Below are 22859 nucleotides of genomic sequence, written 5' to 3' on the forward strand. Positions count from 1 at the left end.
ATCAACTCTGTAATTATGCCATATAGTATATGGCACAAATAAGGAAATTTAGTGAGTCACAGAAATGGAAGACTTCAGTAAATGATTGCACAATATTTTTCAATTAGACACAGCCACAAAGAGATAAGTAAGTGTTGGGGGGAAAGGCAAGGGGGGAAATGAAAAAACAAAAATGCAACAAAAAACCACAAACCAAAAAACCCAACACCCCAATGACAAACCAAAACTTCTGGACTATGCCAATACAAACTCCCTCTGCAAATTTTAAAACAGGCTCTTTCCCTAAGCAGCGAAGCCACATGCCTCTGTCACCCTTATAATACATAAGGAAAAGGGAATGTCCCAAGAGAAGAACATACAATGGATATCTTTAACCAGAGAAGCTGACTTATGTTAACCATTATCATGTAAAGTCATAAAACAGTTTGCTGGCATCAATTCTATACTTTTACAGAAATAAGTATTTTTTAATTTGTTACAATACCTCTTATTTAGTCTATCTAGGTATTTGTTTTTAGAATTCATAACTTCTGATTACTTCAGAAATTCTAAGACCAACTCCACAGAATCACACCCAAAAGGCTCAGTTTGTAGCCATTGCTGGTTACTGTAAAAAAGAATGCAGAAAAATGCCTGCTTGGCCATTTTCCTGCTGCATTAATATAGAGGGAAATTTACCTCTGTCAATAGTTGACATGATAAGCTGCCAGCACTCAAACTAAAAATGTTTACTAGGCTAACAAGGCAGTGATTCTCTGAGCAGTGGCAGCAGAGAGGAGCACTGCTCTATTGTCTAATGGTACAAACTTGACTTCAACAAAAACCACTGCTACATCTGCCACACTGGCCAGAGTGAGCTCAGGCAAGTGCAAGCAAGACCACCCTGCCCTGCCCCATGTCAGAATGGCATGAATAAGAGACACACATGTCAACATAAAAGTGCTTCTGGGGAGTAAAAAAGAAGAAACCCAAAGGAGTGAATTGCTATTGACTCAGAATTGTATTTTGATCTTGTACTGGGGTACTGGATACTCCAGCGATTGATTTATTGTACTGTTAAGCCCTAAGATATTTTGAAGGCAAAGAAACAGAGGTATTTGACTGAAGAGATGGAAAGTGGGATGTGATGTGCAGGGCTGGAGCTATGGAGAAGTCACAGCAGCAAACTGGAGGGCAAGCTCTCAATGCCATGGCTGAAGAGCAGGTGGCAAGGAGATGGGGTAAGGTGAAGTAAATGTAGAACTAGAACTCTGCTTTCTCCCTCCCACACTGCCAAGTGAATCTCAACTAAATTTATTACTTTTTATACACAAAAAAACCCCCATAACTTAATTGCTGATTGAGAATGTGTATCTGCAATAAATATCAAAGCACATGTATTTTCTCAGAAAGAAAAGGCAGCACAACCAGAACGTAAATTACAGCTATAAATTCCCCACCCAAATTTCTGACATTATCCATTATATGCAATTCTATTGTGGATATGAGGTCATGATAAGTAGATTGCTAAAGCAGCCCGCTACTTTTAAGTGACAATGCTCTCATTTGAGACATCAGTTAGGGTAGATATTAATAATCCAACCAGAGTTCAATTTCTTACATTGCAGTCAACATTTTAACTCTCCAGAACAAATGGCCAAACAAGATTTTAATCCTATAACAAATGACTATGCAGCATTTTAATGACCAATAACAAACAACTGTGAACACAAGTGTAAGGTATCTTCCCTAGCTTTAGATGACTAAATAAGGAAGATGAAGTCTTGGATGCAAGATCAGCACACCTATTCATATTTTCAAGAAACATCATTATAAAACCAAAACTATGCACAAATTGAGGATTTACTTGCATATCCTTTAAGATACAAATAATACTATATTATCAGGAAAAAAGTATTTCTATTCAGCATTTCAGATTCAATTAAGTATTTAGTAAAAGTTAGGTAATAGTGTATTCACTAGGACTATCTAAAGGAAAATCTTTTCATACAGCTAAATCTTTAAATCATCAACTGGTTTTGTTAACAACCCATACTCCACCTTTCTCAGCCTGGACTCTCATAGCTGGTTGGAGTTCTTCACGTACTAGATTTCCCTTTAGCACTATGTAGGAACAGATAGATACTCACATACTTGACAAAAAATAAGAATCAATATATGATTAGCAACACAATCGTTACAAACACACAGGGTCCTGCAGTTATCAGAAGAGTGTATCCAGGGATTCTCCAAAGTCCAAATGCCTGATTCCTACCTAATAGGGTCTTAACCCTTTTCTCTTGACAAGAGATTACCAAAACTCAGGGGCTATGCTCCCATTTTATAAGGCAAAGTCCATGCGTGGCAATTTAGTTCAAGCACTTTGAGTTCAAGTGGCTTTTAACAGGATCAGAGACCAACAAATAAAACTAAGTATACCAGGTACATAGCTGTTGTTTGCTTTGTCCCCTGCAATGGTGATCCAGTGACCTACCAGGTTAACCTCAGGTGAGCAGAAGTGTGGTAATATTTCACTACATCACAATCCATTCCAACTTCTAGGTTTATATTACAGAGAAATCTTAACTTCTACTACTAGTACAAACATGTATTAAAAGATATTGAAAAAAAAAGAAGTCTTGGAAAAATACACCACAACGTTTTCTCTAAGGATATATAAAATTAGTAACAGTAATGTTAGAATATTTCTTACAATATTTTAAAAACAGTTTCTCAGTCAATTGGTCAAAACTTGCAGAGCACAGTACATGGATGGGTTTTTCTGACACGTGTTTGGAATGACCGGTGTAATTGACCAGTTGCAAGTTCCCCTAAGTAAGGGAAGCATACTAAACACATTGGTTTTACTTTAAAAATGTGTTCTCAAAGTATGTACCCAAAGATATATTTTGGAAAAGAGATACCAGACAGACTACATAAACACCTCCTCTCCCAGCACTTTCATCGTTACTCACACAGACAGCACCTTAGACTTTCGAAGACATTTGCTATGAGGTTTCAAGTAAACTAACTTCTTGTTCCTGAAAATACCATTTGCAGCAGTGACAGCTTTAGTTCTTTACACTTCATTAGCACTGCAGTCATGTCCCTTTCTTCAAAAGATAGTAGTGTTCATACAGAAAGAAAAATAATTTTCAGAGACATGAAAAGTGATATAACCTTTTGGATAACTTTATCTTCAATGACCTCTGTTATTTTAGACACTCCTGATTAGCTAGAGGGTTACATGAGAAAAACCCTACACCTTCCCACTTTTATTTTCCCTTCAAGAACACACATAACAGCAATTTCATGTTTTAACTAGATTATCAACTACTTTCAGACCCTATATTCTATAAAGTATATATTCTCTTTTGAATAATACAATCCTCAAGCTATGCAGCTTGATGTACACATTACAACAGTTGGTTTCTTTTTTTTCTGAAGACAGCTGAAAATAATAGCTCTTTACAGAGATAGGTGCAAAAACCAGAGAGATGCAAGCTCCTCATCTCAGCCAAGAATGCAGACTCGGATTACAGAGGAGAAACAAACTGTAAATGTGTGTCAGCTGTGTTATAAGGTAACAGAACTCAACATATCATGAGTTACAAAACACTCTCTTGCAGCTCCATTATATCAAAACAGATGCCAACAAGTAAAATCCTAACAATGATTTAAAAGCAATTCACTGTTCTTAGAGTGCATCAGTTTAAAAGCCCTAGATCAAAAACAAACAGACTTGGTGTGTTCAATTAATCTGCATCTTACCCAGAAGTAAAAAATGAGACACCCAAGCCTGCATCCCCACAGCTTCGTAATGAGAATGGCTAAGGGCTGGAACTACCTGCCAAGAGAGGCTGTGAAATCTTCATCCTTGGGGAATTTCTGAGTCTGACTTAACAACACCCTCAGCCACCTGACTCCACTTTGAAGGAAGCCCTGCTTTGAGCAAGGGGCTGAACTAGATGACCTGAAGAATACCCCTACAACTGTAATTATTCCCCAGTTCATCATACCACACTCTGGAGAACCCTTTAATGAGACACTAACAAGAGCTGATAGAACTACAAAATACACATTCATGACCTGAATTACGAGTTTCCCAAACAAGAAAAAAAAAAAGAAAAAAATTATATACAACCCTGTAAAGGTGATTTTTAGTCAAAAGTCAGATGGAATATCTTTCAGTGAACTAATAGAGATGCACTATTTTCACAGTGCTGCAGGTCCCAGGAGCTCAAGGCTCTGAAGAGGCTTTGGCACAGTCCCTTTCCTGGTCTGCAGTGGCAAACATCCCTATTCTTCCCTTAAATTAGGCATTGCACAGAGATGATTAAGCCTCCTAGTAAGAGCCTGACCTCGTAAAATCCTGTTCACCATGTGTGCAGTGCTTCACAGGGCTCCAGAACTTGAAGGCATTCTAGATTAATCAGTCATAGCACAAGGAAAAGGAGTGAAAGGATAGCACTAAACCACAGTGATTCCAGATTAGGGTTTTTACTTCAGATAATGTCAAAACAAATCTATGCACATGCAAACAAAACTGTAAAAGCACACTCCTCTCCCTGCCTCAGTTTCCTCAATAACAAGAACAAACTGCTCAAGCCAAAGCTATTTTGCATATTCAGGCTTCTCTTAACATAGCTTTTTCTTGTCCTAAGGGACAATCTCAGCTCCCCTGAGATTGTGTTGAACAAACTTCTCCTTTCTCCAGGTATTTCCCAGTGCTTTGGGAAATACTGCTCCCATTAGAATTCTTAGTTCACTTTGCATGATGACATGTAGATCAGACTCACAAATGTCTTCTAAACCTCTTAAAAGATGATTAACATCTTCTGAGTTCAAATGTGAAAAATCAGTTTAGCCAGCAGCTATTCCTTTGTAAAAGATGCTCCTTTTAATAATAATTTTTAAAAAGGAAAACATTGACATCATTATTAGGCCTATGCCAGGTAAAAGTTTTGCACCCCATCATTTGTGGATTTTATTTCCTGTGGTGTTTTCAGCCCAACATTTATCCATTTTCCACAGCCTCACAGCAAACAGCATCAATGTGCAGAAGATATGAGATTGCCTGACACCTCAAAACATCCTGTCAGCCACACTGATGAGACTTACAAGTATCACAGAGTCAAATGAAGTTTATGAATTTTGTAACAATTTAAATCAAAGTTCCCACTACTTCTGTCCATTCCCTTTGCCATGTCCATAGAATTCCTCTTTTGCATTGGCATTTTAATGATTGCAAGGTGCACAGTTTCAGAAAGAAGTAAAAATACTCCAGGAATTAGGAGGAGCTTAAGGTAAATATTTGCTCTGCAGAGCATTCTGAACCAGCCTTGATTTGTTTTATATAAGCACAGGCAAGGACACAAAAAACCAGTAAAATCATGCACCCCTGCCTTACTTTTGCTTAGACAACAACAGAACACCAACCTCACAAGTGTGAGTCATGGTTTAAAAAAGACAAATACACCTTTTTTATTTTTCCAAAAGTAGAAGTACTCGGTGCATCTATATCAGCATTTCCTCCCTGAAACAGAAAATCATTGAATATACTGTGCCTCCCTGAGTTTTAGTTTTTCTGTAAGTATTTATTGAACTCCTAAATGACAATTTTTTGGCTGAATTTCAAGCCAGCTGTTTTTTTCAAGTTGAACTGGATGGTTTTTTTTGGATGTTTTTTTCCTGGCCTCCAACTACAAGTAGGGAAAAAAAAAAAAAACCCAAACAAATTTATTTTATCCATTACAGAGCCAATCAGAATGAATGCCTACAGTCTATGACACAAGAGAATTTTTCCTGAAATATCTAAGCTTCTTCTGCAGCTTATTTTTTTATCTTTTCAAACAGATTTTTTTAAAAGAAACTTTAAAAGGTTAATGTCAATCCCATTATTTCAAACAGTCTTTACACAACTTAAGAATGTTGCCATTCAGTGTTGGCCAGGAATCCAATTAGACTCCAAATCAGAGTATCCAAATTACAAAAGTACCACAAAACCTACTGTGCTGCTGCTAACAGCATGCTAGATGATCATGTTTGTTATGCATTTTAGGAAAAGTTAATTCTCACATACTTTCTATTGTACTACAGTCTGATTCCACCTCCCCTGCCCACAACTTAGCTTGCACAGATATTCTCCTTTACAACAGTACAACTGTGAACTCCCAATTAGACTGAATAAATCTGCATGTGATATTTTAGCCCATTCATAATATTGAAATAATTCTTTGAAGTACTGTGCAGCACCATATGGTATTTTATCCAGTTTCATCATTTGTACAGAATAGCTTGCAGTGATTTGTTACACAATATTCTGAAATACACTGCAGCTGTAGTCTGCAGGAATATAAGCTTTCTACTTTTTGCATTTCTTATTAGGATCTCAGGGATGTTTTAAAAACCTTAGCAGAAGATCCACTTATAAGGGCAACAAGTTCCTGAAAAATCAGCTTCTATCCAAGAGGGAAAGAGATGGAAAACAAACAGTTAAAAATTAAGGTGTACAAAATTAATTTTATGGTTTCTCTTTAGATACCTATAGCTCTTAAAATAATAGAAATCTTGGAATTAAGGAGATGGGTATCACCTAGAGATATTAGTATGCTTGGGACTATGTGCAAACTTAATTTGATTAAAAGCATTGTCTGTTACCACCACCACCAGCACTTTCTTCATTAAGAAGAGCAGGTAATGACTTGAATTTGCTTTAGCATTCCATGCACATTGGATGTGTTCAGCTGCCTTGATTTTTTAAAAAAAGATGAGCCTAGCAGAACCTCAGTGTGATACATTAACAAGAAAGGATTCATTAACAATCTTCATTTAAAAAGTACTTTTTACATACTCACACAACAAAGGGAATTTTTTCTGCTTCAGCCCATTCACTCATCCTTTCTATTGCTGCCTTTGAAATTCTGTTCAGGAGTCCTCTGGAATGGAAATTTCTATACTGCTGTTACCAGGCATCCCTGCATGCTGTTGCATGCCCCCTCCAAAATGCTATGCACCCTTTTCCTAAAATACAAACTGAAAGTGCTTGGCACCATGGAAAAAAAAGAAAAAAAAAGCCTAAATACACCTTTTTTAGACTTCAGTTATTCTTTTCACCCATCTGCACTGTCAGGCTCTACAGGCAGTGTGATTTGCAAGCCATGAGGACGCTGTGGTTTGTGCAGCAGACAGGGGTGGGCAGGCTGGCAGCTGCAGGTAAAGCAGCACCACTGCCCGACCTCTGCACATCTCCCCTGCACTTGATGACAATTATTCACAGTGGCAAGGCAGGCAGATGCACCAAAGCAAAGCTACCACAGTCCCCAGCCCAACATATTCATTCACAGGGTCAGAAACTTCCCAAAACATCAGTGAATGAAAATCATTCCTTAATGGCAATGCAGTCAGTCAGACCCTATACTACATGTTGTAATTATTAAATCTCTCTGTAACCACAGGTAAGAATAATTTTGAATAATTTTAATAATATTTCAAATGAAACACAAAGATGAAAATCTAAAAAAAAAAGTGAACACTAGTGAATATATATAGGTAGAATATAGTTTACAGAGAAGACATCAAAGCACTGCCTGTGCAAATTGCAGATAACAGCCTTATAAACAAACTGGCAATGATGGTGGGAAAATGTCATTTAAAGACAACAGAGGGTCCTAGAATATTAGCTGCAAATACATACAATAAGTAGAAAACAATTGTTTATTAACCTTACCAACAAAATCTGAGATAATGCAGGAAGGACAGAGCATTGTTTCAGGTATTTTTATGATTTTGTTCAAACTGTCCAACATTCCATAAATTAATCCATGCACACATTCCCTCTTTATTTACAGGTGCATTATGATGTGCTTATTCTAACAGCAACCTAACTGTGCACATGGCAAGCATGTAAGCATGGTTACAATTTTCACTCCTATGAGTCCTTTGTGGTTACCCACCAAGCAATGAATTTTATTACTATAGTGATAAAGCTCATGTATGAATCTTACAAAAGATGAATGACCTCATTTTTCCTCAAAGGGGAGTTCCACTGCTACAAGAGCGACGGCTGGCAAAATAATTATGCCATCAAAAGACTAAACTGATTCAGCTGGAACTCAAGCTCTGTCAGTAATGCTGCTCACAGATATTACTGAAAACACTTATGATCCTGGCAAAAATGGCACTAGAAGACTGTGACAGTTTTTCAGATAGGTAGTATTCCAGAGAATGCTGGGTAAAGTTAGAGAAAGAAACAGTGAGAGAGATGATTCACCTGAGCCAAAGTGAAATTTGAAATTTATGTAAAAGGATGCATTCATGTATTGGCATTAAAAATTGTTAAATCTCTAAAATCCTGCCTCTGGGGAGGAAAGCATTATAAACAGGAGAAATACTTGTTTTCAATGGATTGGACATTTAAGCCTTGAAATGTAAAAGTTAAAGCTTGCAAAAAAAATCATGCATTAGTTCTTTTATGATAGAATTTATTATAATAGCAAATTCTACCATGCACAATGGTTTTGCGTATTTGGAAGAGTATTTCCAAGGAATACTTATGTATAGCATCTGAACATTCCCAAATTAAAGAATGCTTACAGTAGTGTTACAAACAAACAAGAAACCCACTGGGCAGCTACTTACAATGAAATATCATTATCCCCCCCCAATTTACAAAAGACGCAGTTATAAGTGAAAACACCACATACAACTAGGCAGAACGCTAAAAACTTATTTTACAGGTATTACTAAAGGCAATATTTACCTTTTTATCATTAAAGAATAACAACATTAAACCCTCCCTTAAGGTGATTGTTTCTATTGTTGATAGATCAGTAACTGAGATTTCAAAACTTAACCTCTGACTAAAAGATACCAAGTCTTTTTAGGTCATGGGGTCCTACATGAGGTCTCTCAGAAGAAAGCATAAAAGTCCTAAAATAACAAGCACACACACAGGTTTCTCTTAATTTGCCCTGTTGGATTCCCATAATAAGGGCTTAATAGCTCCAACCCCAGAGCAACTCTGCAGTCATCAACAAGACCATTTACCACATGATTTAGCAAACGTGTTTCCAAGATTTTCATTTACATGTGCTACACAGAATTGAAATTAATGTAGGGCAATTTATGAGTTATATTATTCTGGGATTCACAGTTCTTTGCATAGACGATCCAAGAAAGAATCTCAATTTCCCAGAGGCCTACACAAGTCACACAGTACCATCCTCTTCCTCTCCACTGTGCTATGGGAAGCCAGTCTAGCATTGTGCCCTTTCCTTTTCCAGATCAGGACTTGGGTTTGAAGAAAGACAGTGAAAAAAGTAATAAAATGCAGTCCCATTCACACAAAACCCATGGTGAAATTCACATTGTTTGCCACATCTGTTTGCCCAGATTACTGTGTCTGTCTGGGAGCTGCAGCCATGCAGCCATGTGAGTAACAGCCCAGCCAATTGTCAGCTCTGCCTTCCTCTGCAGCAGCAGCAGCTGAGCCCTCCACACAGCAGGAAGCACCAATGCTGAAACCAGGGACACCCAGAAGATTGCAGGGACCATGTCAGCTGATGGATCAACGCTGCTCCTGGCTCTCCCACTCACTCTGCCTTTTCCAGAAACTTGTATGAGGGGAATGTGAGACCATCATGCACACTGAGAGGTGAGGGCAGGAACCCATTTGAATGGCCTCTCTTCCCCACCATCTTCTCCACACTTAACAATCCATACAAATAAAGTCTACCCACATAGCTCATATTATTCTTTAAAGAAAGTAGAGTCCTCCAACAGACACACAACTCTAGCTCAAGTCTTTGCAGTACTGATTATCTTACAGATCTTGCAACACAAACTTCAGTTCAGCCTTGGGGTTGCTTACTTTTATTTAACCCCTCTCCCTCAGCTCTAAGGCAATGGAATCTACTCTAACCTTACATATTTTTCTTTAGTGAAATGACAGTCATGGTCAGTGCATGCTCACCACCCTGGTTTTATTTAGTTTAGTCCTCCAGCCCACCAGCAGTAATTGAAATATACACAATTAAATGTGTCCACACAGACTGATGGTCTAGCACTTCAAATAAGTGTCTTCTGAAGAGAGAAGTCTTCCCTCTTAACAGACTGTCAATTGATTTTGTCAAAATTATTTCATTCTGACTATATTCTAAAGGATTGACAACTAAGTACAAAAATCCTTACAGTCTTTTCCATGATCTCATAAAAACAAACAAATAAAAAAAGATTCAGTGGAGTATGAGGTCTCCATACAAGACCTAACTTGATACAACCTTCCATGTAGGCAATGAATTACTGATAGTTACCTTTGCAAGCAGAATTCTCCAAGCAGTGCCGAATCCACCTGGCACTGTTTCTGCTGGAGATGAAATTAGCTGTTTATTTCACATGAGGAGTCATCAGAAGTCTTTAAAAGCCCACACTGTCCAAATGGACACAAAATGGAAGGAAGTTAAACTGGCGGTGTCTCCCTATGCACCAGAAAACCCACACAAATCTTCAACCCTAATTTGTATTCGGGACATACTCTTATCATCTTGACATGTGTGCTTCTAGAAACAGAAGAAACTAATTTGTCTTAGGTAATTTTTACTCTTTTGGTACATCACCTTCCAGAGCCTTTCAAAGACCTCTCATTACAGCACTGAAATATTCGTGACTAGATGGACAAAAGAAAACCATCAACAGAAACCAGACCTGATTTCTATCTTCTCCTAAAAAATGAAAAAACAAAAAGTGAGCAAACAGGAGAAGCAGGAGATAGGAAGCAACAGCTTAACATCAATTAATTTGTTTCCAGAGAAATAATAGAAATAAATAGTGCAAGATGGATAAATGACTGAGCTGCCATCTGCTTCTGTACTCAGCAGCACTTTGGAAACACAGCTACTACAGTGAAGTGTTCTGCAAATACTGCAGCAAAGAGGGCACTATGTAAACTGAGGGGAGTGAGGCAGCAAAGCAACACTGATACCCACTCATCTGGAGGAGTTTCTTACATGTGTCACCTTTCTAACCACAAAACAGAGAATCTCTTCAGATAATGTAAGCCCCACGTGCGTTCCGGATCTGCCCGTGCCAGCTTGATGCTCCTACACCTGCTGATATGCAGAACTACCCACACAGAATATTTATTTTGTCCAGAAGCATTCCTAATACCTCAGAGTAACACAGCCCTGCACAGAGAGGCATCTACAATTTTGGTTTCAATTTCCTTAAAATACAACTAATCTGATCACAAGCAGACAAATACAACAGAATAATTTTGGAGTACAGAAGTGTAAATATTAGCTTCTTAGTTTTTGGAAAAGTATGTTTCAGCTACTTTTGTGACAGATTATTAGCTAATTTACTACATGTGCTGGCAATCAGTATTACTATATGTACATATAAAGCATATCAAAATTTATAACTAACTATACTAACCATCCAGAGATGTAATTTCAAAAATTTATTTCTGCAGGTACAAATTCCACTCAACTGGCCACTGTCTTAGTGACTGATAGATAAGAAAACTACCAATATTATCTTCATCCATCAGGTTCTCACAAATGGCAATTGCCTCAAGAGCAACTTTTGTAACTTCAAGCATGTCACAATTATGCACATTGGCTCATAATTCTTGACTGTTTCTGCTTCCTGTCCCCAAGGTATGAGACCAAGAAATCCTAACACCTCAGAAGCTACAAAATACTGCTGAATTAGCAGCACTACAGAGTAACAGAGATGCATAAGTGCACACATGCAGGAAAATAACTAAATTCAAAATAAATTTCAAAATCCTCTTTAAAAAATTGTAAAAATTCATCCAGAGGCATACCATGTTAAAAAAAAGGAGAAAGTGAGAAGCAGAAAAGAGCTAGGAGAGAATGCTAGCACATACAAGTACAGGCAGCAGGAATGCAGCAGAACACACTTGATTTCTTTTGTCTGTTCTAAGTGCTCATATGCATCAGATTCTCCACATCTCTCGTGCAGAGCTCCTTTTTCTCACACCACTTCTCAGGTTCTGGTGAAATAACTCTCCTGTTTTGTGTTTGTTTTCACACCAAATACATGAATACTGGACTTCTAGACAAACATGCAGATGACTTTTATAATTTACATCAACTTAATGATCTACTTTATCTCAGGTTTAGACAACTGTGAGAATTACCATTTCTGAATAGTGTGTATTCACTCTCTGTGAGGAAGTAGCACCAGACTCTCCCATGATTTTTTCTAACTATAAAGAAGAATCCTGTTAAAATATCTGACTCAGAAACAATGGCAGAATTTCTAGACAGAAAAAACAATTTATTTTTTGATCAAAAAATTCTAATACAAGTATTTACTTTCAAATTAAGTTACTCTTCCCTGATCTGAAAAGAATTTTAAAAAAAGAAGTGTCTCAGACAGTTCAGCTGATGATTAAGGCATTTACAATGTGTACAACTGCTGGAAGCAAAACCGGCAAGACAACAAATCCATCCAAACAATCTGGTGACATAATACTAAATTGTTACTCAAAAAACTCAACACACCATTTGTGATCTTAGAATCTTTCTGTTTAATTGCAATTAACACTACATGAATAGAGCTGTCTTGGGCTGTGTCCACCCAAGCTTCTAGAATTATTCTGAAATTATCCTTTTATCCAGTTTTCATGGTAAAGCTTCTTTGAATTAAGCAAGTACAGTAACAAAAAGATTAAGGAATTCTGGGTTCAAGAAATGGTATGAGAAAGCACTAGTCATTAAAGAAATAAGTATTTCTCAGGGTATGCCAGCCTTGAAAAAGCTAAATGCTGGAAGGTCAGCTTTAGGTCAATGTACACCTCATCCTCTACCCTGCAACACAGGAAAACAAAGCTCCCGGGCTCTTCTTGAGAGACAGCCAGGGCTATCAAAGAGACATCTGCAGATCTCTTAACAGAGACGCTGATCTAAATCAAACACTCCTGGATGCAAATAGAGGATTAAAGTCAGATGACTTATGGAGAAGTTCTAAATTTATCATGGAAAGATAGCAGCAGCTTAATTAAGGCTGTTATCAGCTTCCACTATGAATATTTGCTATCAGCTTTCCATTTCTCGCCTCAGACATCTGACTTGATTTAGCAACTAATACACATTAGACAGAGTTCAGTACTTGTGGAAAGGTTATGTACAAATACACATTTGTCAGATTCCAATTTTCATATCTTTTACAATGAATTACTAATTTCTTCAAGTAGATTTGCACAAAAAAATTATTATTTTAATTAAAGCACCTGCTTTTGATAGTTTAACTGGCGATGCTAGTGGCCTGAAAAGGAACATTTAGTTCACAAAGGCATTCACTGATAGCTACACAAGTTTGTTTTATTAATTTAACTCCAAAGATTTTCAATAAGCAGAACAAAGCATTGAATTTTTGAATACCTCACAAGATTACAAGAGGTCACGAAAATTACTACCGAGTCTCTCTGTACTGAGAGTTCCGTAAGCTGCTCCTTTGTTCTGCAGATAACTGAGCTCTGTGTGTGAGCAGTATTCTACCTTGAACACTGGCAGTGCACACATAATTGCTAACCTGCTTCCTTTAGTTAAGGCTCCTTTTATCCTTGAAGTCTGTCTTTTCTCCACCTTTTCTGCTTTATCATCCTTGCCAAGAAATCCAGACGTTTACAAAACCAGATTACAATTCAATAAAAATTTGCACAATTTTTAAGTGTTCACAAAGCCTGACTTAAAAAAAAATAAAAATAAGGCAGCATGAAAATGACTGAGATTTTTCCTCTTCTACAGCATTTTTGCACCCACTTTGTGCAACACATGAACTTAGCCCCTGAAGAGCCAGTAGGCTGCACAAGGCGACAAAAAAAGCAAAGTACTAAAACACAGTTACAAAATTATCATCACTTGGAAACCAGACATGATGTCCCAAGGTGACACTGAAAGGAAAAAGTCAATGGTGGATGTGGCCTGTTCTAGCATAGCCCTGCTGTCAGCAGATTCTCTCTAGGAGCAAAGAAACGAAGGTGATGTATTGTTGCAAACCATGTTCCTTACAAAAAGCAAGCCCCAATCCTTCAAGGTGATCTATGAAGCCAGAGACACAGGTTCTTCTTGCAATGAAAAATTAACATGCGTGAGATCACACTGCAGTCACACGTTTCTTGTAATGTTATTTGCTGATTATCCTTTAACAATTTTAAAGCTTCCAAAAGAATATGGGTGTTCATCATTAGCCTTATCATTATCACTTGTTTTTGCAGTGCAGCAGTTAAAAATAGACAAAACAAGCATGAAAGAAACCATGGGAGGAAAGAAGAAGAGCTTTTAGAACAAAACCAAACCAAAGTACTTTTCAAGAAGCAGCTAAAGCTACCAAATGAAGATTGAATACTTGCTCATCACATCATTTACAGACCTCTAAAGGAAAAAATTTGCCACCGTCAAACAACACTAAGCAGTCGATGGTAACATCTATATTTGGGCTAACTCTTCTAATTATAAAAGATTGTGGCCCTTTTTTTTGGTCCCTGAAATAATCTAACAAATTCATTTTCTGGAGAAGGTTTTTATTACTCAATAGGGAGAAAGTATTAACGTGCCTTTGCCAAGTGAAATTATCACCATATTGGTCAAAGTCAGAAACTTCCCAAAACGTTCCTCTTCTGTCATCTGCCACACCAGAAAAATTAGTGAACTAATGACAATAATAGCTTAATGTGGTCTTGCCTACACAAGGCAAGTCCCACACTGATTCCAAGGGAAATAACAGTGGTGTACAGGAAACCTTGAGAGACAATAAATTTCTGAAAGCCAATAACAGGTTCTTGCTATTCTTGGTAATTTTCACAACATCTGGCTCATGATACCTATAAATCACCTTTAAGTGGAAAGCCTCACAAAGCAGCCTAAACCTCAGACCCAGAAGACCCTAGACCATGGAATAACAGCCTCCTCCTGGTTAGTGCCTTATATATTCAGCCCTGCACTGAAAATATTCTTTAAAGCTTCACTGTGACGCCTCATTGTAATTACAGCTGTACAAAACAGAGCCCATTTACACCCCGTGCTCCCAGACCACCCGTGTCAGGAACAAAGGCCCCGGGCTCCCCTCATGCACAGCAACACAGCAAGGCAAGCACTGCAGGCCGCAGCCTGCCCAGGGACAGAACGGCCACAGATTCCTGCACAGCCCTGTCGCCTTGAGCACAAGTGCTGTCGTGCAGCTCCATTTACACGCGCACAAAGTTTTTTATTTTAAAAAATAAAAAAGAAATTAAATATATTCTTAGGTACATCAAACTTCTACCACAGTTCCCCACTCAGTCTGGCAAAACTCCATGAGAGGTTTTACGCTGCGTTGCTTTTTGCAGCCAAATGAGGATGGGTTCAAACTGCTTTGCTATGTCCTGATCTCACTCTGTTTTGAGGGTTGAACTGGAGATGCCATAAACCGGTACCTGGAAGTTACAGAATTACACAGAATTTTTACCTCTCTGCCTGAAGTCATGTATTTTTTTTTCCTGCTTTTTTTTCAAGTTTTAGCTAAGTCAGAATATATTTGAAGACTCACAATATATTACTGGATTATTTAAAAAAATTTATAAGGACACAAATAAAAGCTAACCTTTTGAGCGTGAATGATCTGGAAAAAAAATCTCTTCAATGCTTAAAAATCTCTTCACAATCTTTGGGTTATCCATGCAAGCAAGGAAAAACAAAGGAATTAACAGTTTATGGAACATTTCAGTTAAGGCCAAAACCATGTATTTTTTCATTTTTGTACTCTCACACCTTTTGTTACATTCTCAGCAAATACAGCAGATCTCAGCAAGATATTTAACAAGGCTAAAAGACAACCTGATTGAAGTTTTGAGAACAAAAGCAAGCTGAAAACACATTTCACTTTGTATTAAAAACATTCAGTTCTTCATTGTCTTATGCGATTCATTTAAAATTAAAAAAAATAAAGATACACAAAATTTTCATTATGTATTTATAATTTTTTTTAAATTAAAACCAGCTGATTTAATTTTCATCTGTTTAATTAACCCCATCAGTTATTCATACATTCTTTATCATTCAGTTCAACTACCAATCAAAGCTATGCTTGAGAACAACAAGGACAAAAAGCAAGCAGGATCAGGAGTACAGTTACATTTCCTTACACTAACAACTATCATAAATTATTTACTGAACTTCAAAGCTTTGAAACTGGTGATGAATATGGTAGGAAAAATAAGATGTGTTTGTTTACTATCAATTATTAATTACATATGTTTTACAGTATAAGATGAAGAAAATAATAAAAATGTATTGTGCTCATTTCACTAAAATTTACTGTTCCATTTCACTAAAATTTACTATATCCATTCAGAGATTATGCATTAATTATTTGGTAACTTTGTCATAATAAGACATGCAAAAAACCTGACAAGTTAAGAAAAAAAAAGGATTAAATCCATACTTTGCAGTAAGAAACATACATATGTATAAGCAAAACATTACTCAGGACTAGGGAAAATGAAGTTCTGAATCAAAACAAGCTACTTATATAAGCCAACCCGAGTAATAAAACATTTAGAACCAGGAATACAAATGATAGCTGAACTAAATTCAGTTGCAAACCAGACAGATCAAAGAATTAACATGTCAGTCCCTCCACACAAAGCAGGAACCAAACCAGCCATAAAGGTCCAAATTTTCTAGTGACTGGAAGTAAATCTGGGATGCCCAACTGTATGGCTGTCTGGCAGATAGCTGCTGGTTTCAATGTGCCTTAGGTCAGACGTGGCAAACTTCACACTTCTAACCAGTGCTGTTGGTAAGAGATTGGATGAAACACGTTTACAAAAGAATCAATAAATGTAAAGACTGGAAAGAATTAGAGAGGCTTGCAGGCTTGTACCTATTGTCTGGGGGAATTAGATGTCAGTTTGAGCACTATAACTCCAACAAAGGTTTCCTAGTTTTAATTTACTAGAACACATAATGGGCTATGTAGAAGCTGGGAAACACTCGTCCGTCCGAATATATTACTTAACAAACAGTTTAATTAATGCTACAAACATTATTATAGTCTGGCATACTCCTCTTCTGCTCATTCACTCCCACTTTGCAATCTTATCGTCAAAGGGCATTTCTTTGTGAGGTGTTCCACCAACTCTCAGAAGCAAGAAACAATGCAACATGCTCAAAACACGGATCTAAATTAATTGCAATACACAGGAATGCTAAAAGCTATATAAATAACTAGAGATATACAGCCTTCTAGTGTGTCTCACACAGCATATATATTTGCATAACTTAAGCACTTCTACAGGTTAGCTATACTATATCCTAAATACATATCTTAATAAAATTTTCCATTTGTAAACTATTGTATAAAACAAATGTATAAAATAAGACAAGTAAATAACTGTTGGCTACAGTGAAAAGAAAAAAAAAAAAAAAAACGAAAAAAACCAACCTAAAACACCACCATCAGGATTTTCTAAAAATTTCAAGAAGACTGGCTGATGTCAGAAAATGTAGCTCAAGTCTGGTTCACAAAATATCTTTCCTGAGGTTGTTCAATTCTTCAACTAGTTCTTGTGAAACACAAGATCCATACACTTTTTTAATTTAATATTTCACAATTACCGGATTTTTATACGTCAGCTCGACCTGACTAGTTCAAATGTGCAACCTAAATAAAAAGACACAACTTTTGTATTCCAATAAAATAAATAAGACATAAGGTATAGTTTAACACCATGCTGAACCTCAAGGGTTACCTTTGATACTCACAATTAATTGTCTCACATTATCTGATATATAAAGTAGAAAATCAGGAAACAAAGATGAACAAACCATCCATAAGCTTCTCCAAATAAACCATATGGTCTAGTGTTCCAACAGACAAAATGAAATTTTAAACACAATAGGATTGTTTAATGCCATATTCCACTGGGTAAAATTGGATACAGAAGGTTGGATTTCTCCATCCCAGGTTCCCTCTTCAAACCACAAACTGTTCATGTGCAGCTGATAAGTACAGTATCGCTGAAACTCCCTTTATAACCCAGTGCATACATTGAAACAATCACTGGAGTGCATTTTTTCCCAGGGAAATGTGCAAAGAACCCAATTTCTGAAGACAGAAATGTATTCTATCACAGGGTTTTGAATAACAAGTTATTGCGTTCTTGTTCTATCATGATGGGAAAGTCTCACTTGGGACTTTTTGGTTCATTTGACAAGAAGTTGTTATGACTGTAACGGCAAAGGTATACATATATCTACATTACAAAGTATGTCCTTGTTACCAAGAAAGACTTTGTCGAAATTCCTAAGCCCAGACAAAGGAAAGCATAATGTGTTTTCATCTTTATGTGTTAAATGCTTGCATGTTCAGATATGAGAACGTTGCTGTATGTGTCTCACTGCATGCTGCTGGATTTGGTTTCCATCCTGTCAGCAACAACCTGTGTGGTTGATGCCCTCACTTGTGCTTCAGCCAGTACAAAGTACTGCATCACTACATCTACAGCAACCCACTCTGGCATCCTGCTTTCTTCTCATTTAAATCTACTTTAACAACTCGAGAGCCTTGTCACTTGGACAGCCAAGGTCATGATTTTTGAAGAAGGTTCACTGAAGGCAAATCCCAAAGGGATATATGAGTGTCTCTTTGTCTGGTCACATCAAAAGAAAGTTCTAAAAAGGGTTAATCAACATTTTAACATAAAAAGGAAGTGCATTCCACAGCAGAAGCTTCTGTTTATGCTCCTTTGGGCTGTTCATTGGAGAAATCTAGTTGATAGAAGTTGGAGTGAAAAGCTTAAAACCAGCTATTCCTAGAAAAAGCTGCCCCAGAAAAAGAGAACACCCAATTAATCTCTTGGTATATCCTTTATCCTTTGTAAATGATAGCATTCCACAGATGGGTAACATATTACACTGTTCCTTCTCTGAAAATAAATCTTACTAAAATTTATATTTCAGCATATCGTTTAATTTCTATAATAACACAAAATTAAGTAATTAAGATGTTAAAAAATAAAAGCAGTACTTCATTCTCTTGGGAAGCCCCTGCCTTTCCCAATAAGGGGAGAGTTACTACCACCCTTCTATAATTGATGAGTGCCCAGTTTTTAAAACTGAGACACAGGGGCTGGCACGCCAGTATTTTGAAAACAGGCAAAACCCATCTTCAGTCCATAAAGTTTTCTCACAGTGAGAAACTTCAGGGAAATATTGTCCCGGCAAAAAATGTGATTGACCTTGCCTCAATCAGAAGCTATATACACTCCCATAAAATCCACTATCATCGTGGTTATGTAACTGAACAAACAGTTCAAGTACTTTTTCTGCTGCCAGTGAGAGAGGGAAGAAACACCTATTTAAAATATTTGCCAACAAGAGGTGGGGTAAGTTGGAAGTTCCGCACTCCAATGGATGAAGGGTAAAAGGTATGTAATATTGGTAAAAGATAAGCACAAATAGTACTGGGCATAGACATCCACAGAAACAGGCAAACTGTTTTATGCATAGTAATGTCAGGTTTCCTAAACACCACTCTCATTTTTCCAGTTTCTTTTCACTTCCCTTCCAATACGAGACCAAACAACACACTTAATGATAGCTTACCTCTAAAGATAAAGAAATAGTTGCCTGATTGTTGCCAATGTCTCACAGACTTTCTTTCACCTTGCAATAGACTCCTATGGAAAATGGAAAGCAAATTACTGAAGCAGAATCAACCAGAAGTGTACTTTTTCTTGCTAACACAAAATTACAATCAAACTACAAATTTTTTTAAGTATTTCAGTGTAAGAAGAGTTTTCCTCTGCAAGGAGAACAAAGCAGTCCAACAAGAGCTGCAGGATGAAAGCAGCTTCTTTGGTTTATGCTCAGGTTCAGGAAAAGAGGAAACAGATTCGGTGGACAACAGCAGAAAGATGAAGCAGTTGGTTCCTACTTGCTAGTTCATGCAAGAGCAGTCAGCATTTCCTGCAGGGAAGGGCAAACACTGCCCAGGATGCTCAGAGGGCTCACGGGGTCTCCATCCTGCCACGACCCGAGACTCAGCTGGAGCCAGCCCTGAGAAACCCCAACCACCCAGGCCTGCTTGCAGCTGATCAGGAGATGAATGAGGAAACCACTGGAGGTCCCTCCAAACCCAAATAATTACTTGTATACAATCAGAGAATAATTTTTAATAAAAAGAATATTTTTTTTTTTCGAGTCGTACAACCTCTGCATTTAGGCACACTGTACTCCTGCCAGAGCAAGTAGCCTGAAGAATATGGCAGCTGTCATGATCCATGGAAGATTAATAATTGACTGGCACATAGCAGAAATAAGAAATTTTGGAAATTTCTGATGCTAACACCCAGAGAGGTAACAAGATCCAGGACACCTGAGGTATGCTATTTCTTTTATTTTCTTTTTTTTTTTTTTTTGGTGATATAACAATTATTTCTCATGTAATTTTTAAATATTAGTAAATAAATAATTTTTGTCCTGTCACATTCTCCAGGAAGTTTCCAAGCCAGTATAAAAGCAGATTGATTGCTTTGTCTAATTATAAATTTCAGGGTGTCATTAAATACCACTCCAGAGAATGTTTCCATATTTTAGGTACCCCTGTGCAAAATTTGTTTTTTCTTCTCTCCTGTATGAATCTCTATGTAGCAAGTAATCCTGCTGCAAATCTTAATTCACAAGTAGATTTTCTGTCAATATATTTCCACTGTTAATCTAGACTACAAAGGCAGACAAAAGAAACACGCATCTAGGAGACAATACCTTAAATTTAGCACTAACGTGACAAATTTTTCTTTCCACAAAATTAAACCTGTCAGTCCACATCTGTTCATGAAGAAGGAGACAACTTAGTATTCCAGCAACTTCTATTCCAGCAACCTTTCAAAACAAAAGTCTAAGCTTGCTATGCTCATCTCCAGTACAGGAATCATTAACATAAACTATCTCTTGATTCATGAGCATCACAGCAGGCAAGACATTACTTTCTCCCACTCTGCACTTGCAGTTGATTTTTCCAGGTTTATGCTGCTTGGATAGACAAGTACTAGGGCACATTGAGCTGCAAACCCCTTCAGAAGCACACCAGACACTGCTTTAGAATAAACACTGGCTGCAGAAATCCATAAGACCATACTGCTGTTAAGACATTAATATAGTTTAGCCCATTTGAGAGATTTTTGAACGCTGGCGCCCAAGCCATTTGTCCTACATCCATGGTAGTGGTACAGCTAATCAATACTATTTGTAACTTAGCAAGACTGAAAAGGCAAACCTATGGTCCAGAACAACAAACAGGGCTTGCTTATGAACAATCAGTTATGAAGGATGAAAAAAATTTTTTTTTTTGCTAATGATGCATTAACAAAGTATTCTGTTTGTTAAATACCATGCAGCCCACTTAGCATTAACTAGTGCAATCCTAATCTGAATTGACATCATTCATATAAGTACCATATTTCACAAAGGCCTAACTAAAATTTTAGAGCATTTTCTTGACCCAAATGGCACATTCAATTTTTGGCAATTATGTATATTAAAAAGAAGGAAGCCAATTAAGACAAACTAGCAGGGAGAGAAGTAATCTTAGAATGTTCAGGTAGTTTCTGTGCTGTAGAAACCACATATACAAATGCCAGATTTTCTTTAATTATTTTTCTCCTAACTATATAGTTAAACCACCCAAGAGACCCCACGGTGGTAGCTGTCCTAAGGAATCAATTTCAACTCTTGACACAAAATACAACATGCTAGGACATTTAGCAAAAATTCAATTATATTATAAAACATTTTAGCTAACAAAGATATTAACTTTTCCCATTTTCCCATTTTGTTCCCATTTTACAGCTTTATCATCATTTTAAGGAATCAAAAAGATTGTCCTTATTTTACTGATTTCCAAAATCTAAAGACAATTACTTTATGAGCAAAAACATTTGCTTGCACCTCAGAGTGATTCTCACATCCCAAGAACCCTTCAGATAAAGCAGTTCTGTCAGGAGCCTGAAAATGACTTTTTTTAGTGGTTATCATATTTTCTGATTTGCAACCTCTCACTGTTTATTTTTCCTCTACCAGAAAACACCCAAACCTTGGGCCTTATCTGTTGGTCCTACTGTATAATTTACTGCCAGAAAGATAAAACCACATAGTTGATCTACTCACATCTCCAGCTCAGAGCTACAGTTCCTTATCACACAGCTTTATACAGCTTAAAGACTCAATGTATACAAGAGCAGTAGCCCAAACCAATTACTGTGATATCACAACTACTAGATTTTTCTACCGAAGAATTCCAAAATCCACTCCTTAACATGGATACCAGTTACTCTATCTTCCAGCTAAGCAACAAAAACAAGGATATTTCTCAGTTCTTCTGATCAATGTTTCCAGTGACTGATTGCTTGGGAGGCCATGTGAGAGCATGTGCAGCTTGGGGTTTGGGTCATTTTGTTTTTTGCTTGGGTGTTTTGGTTTTTGCTGCGCTTTTCGTTGGGGGAGAGAGGTGGGTATGGGATTTTTTCAGTTTCTTTTTTTGAGTGTTTTGTTTCTAATCAAAATCTTTTCCTTTATAGATGAAAATAATTGTTTAAGCATGGCAATATTTTTTCCGTCCCATATCAACATCTTTTAATCTCTTATGCTACTATTTGTAATTCATTATCTAATTTTTCCTATAAATGCCTATTTTTCATCTCTGAGGCATGTCAGTGAGTATTTAGTATTTCTTTTCCCCCAATATAACTGTTCTCACAATGCATCAAAAAGTAGAAATCTAAAAGTAATCTAACATACTTAATGGAAGTTGGTTTAAGTTTAGTGTGTTGTTTTAGAAGGTTAATACAGACTGTGATCAAACACAAAAGTTAT

General features: G+C 37.1%; 1 protein-coding gene across 19 annotated transcripts in view; it reads right to left on the minus strand.

Annotated features, from left to right (window-relative positions):
* Positions 1-22859, minus strand: part of TENM3 (teneurin transmembrane protein 3) — a 1287001-nt gene that overhangs the window by 352088 nt on the left and 912054 nt on the right. For 14 of the 19 annotated variants that reach the window (XM_058025024.1, XM_058025021.1, XM_058025023.1 and 11 more), the window contains one exon: positions 19593-19666. The exons of 4 other annotated variants lie outside the window; for them this stretch is intronic. The gene's annotated coding sequence lies outside the window, so the exon portion shown is untranslated. Of the gene's footprint in view, positions 1-19592; positions 19667-22859 lie in introns of those variants that run through there. One more of the 19 variants, XM_058025038.1, reaches the window with a different exon arrangement.

This window comes from Melospiza georgiana, chromosome 5, assembly GCF_028018845.1.
Source record: "Melospiza georgiana isolate bMelGeo1 chromosome 5, bMelGeo1.pri, whole genome shotgun sequence".
Classification (NCBI taxonomy): domain Eukaryota; kingdom Metazoa; phylum Chordata; class Aves; order Passeriformes; family Passerellidae; genus Melospiza; species Melospiza georgiana.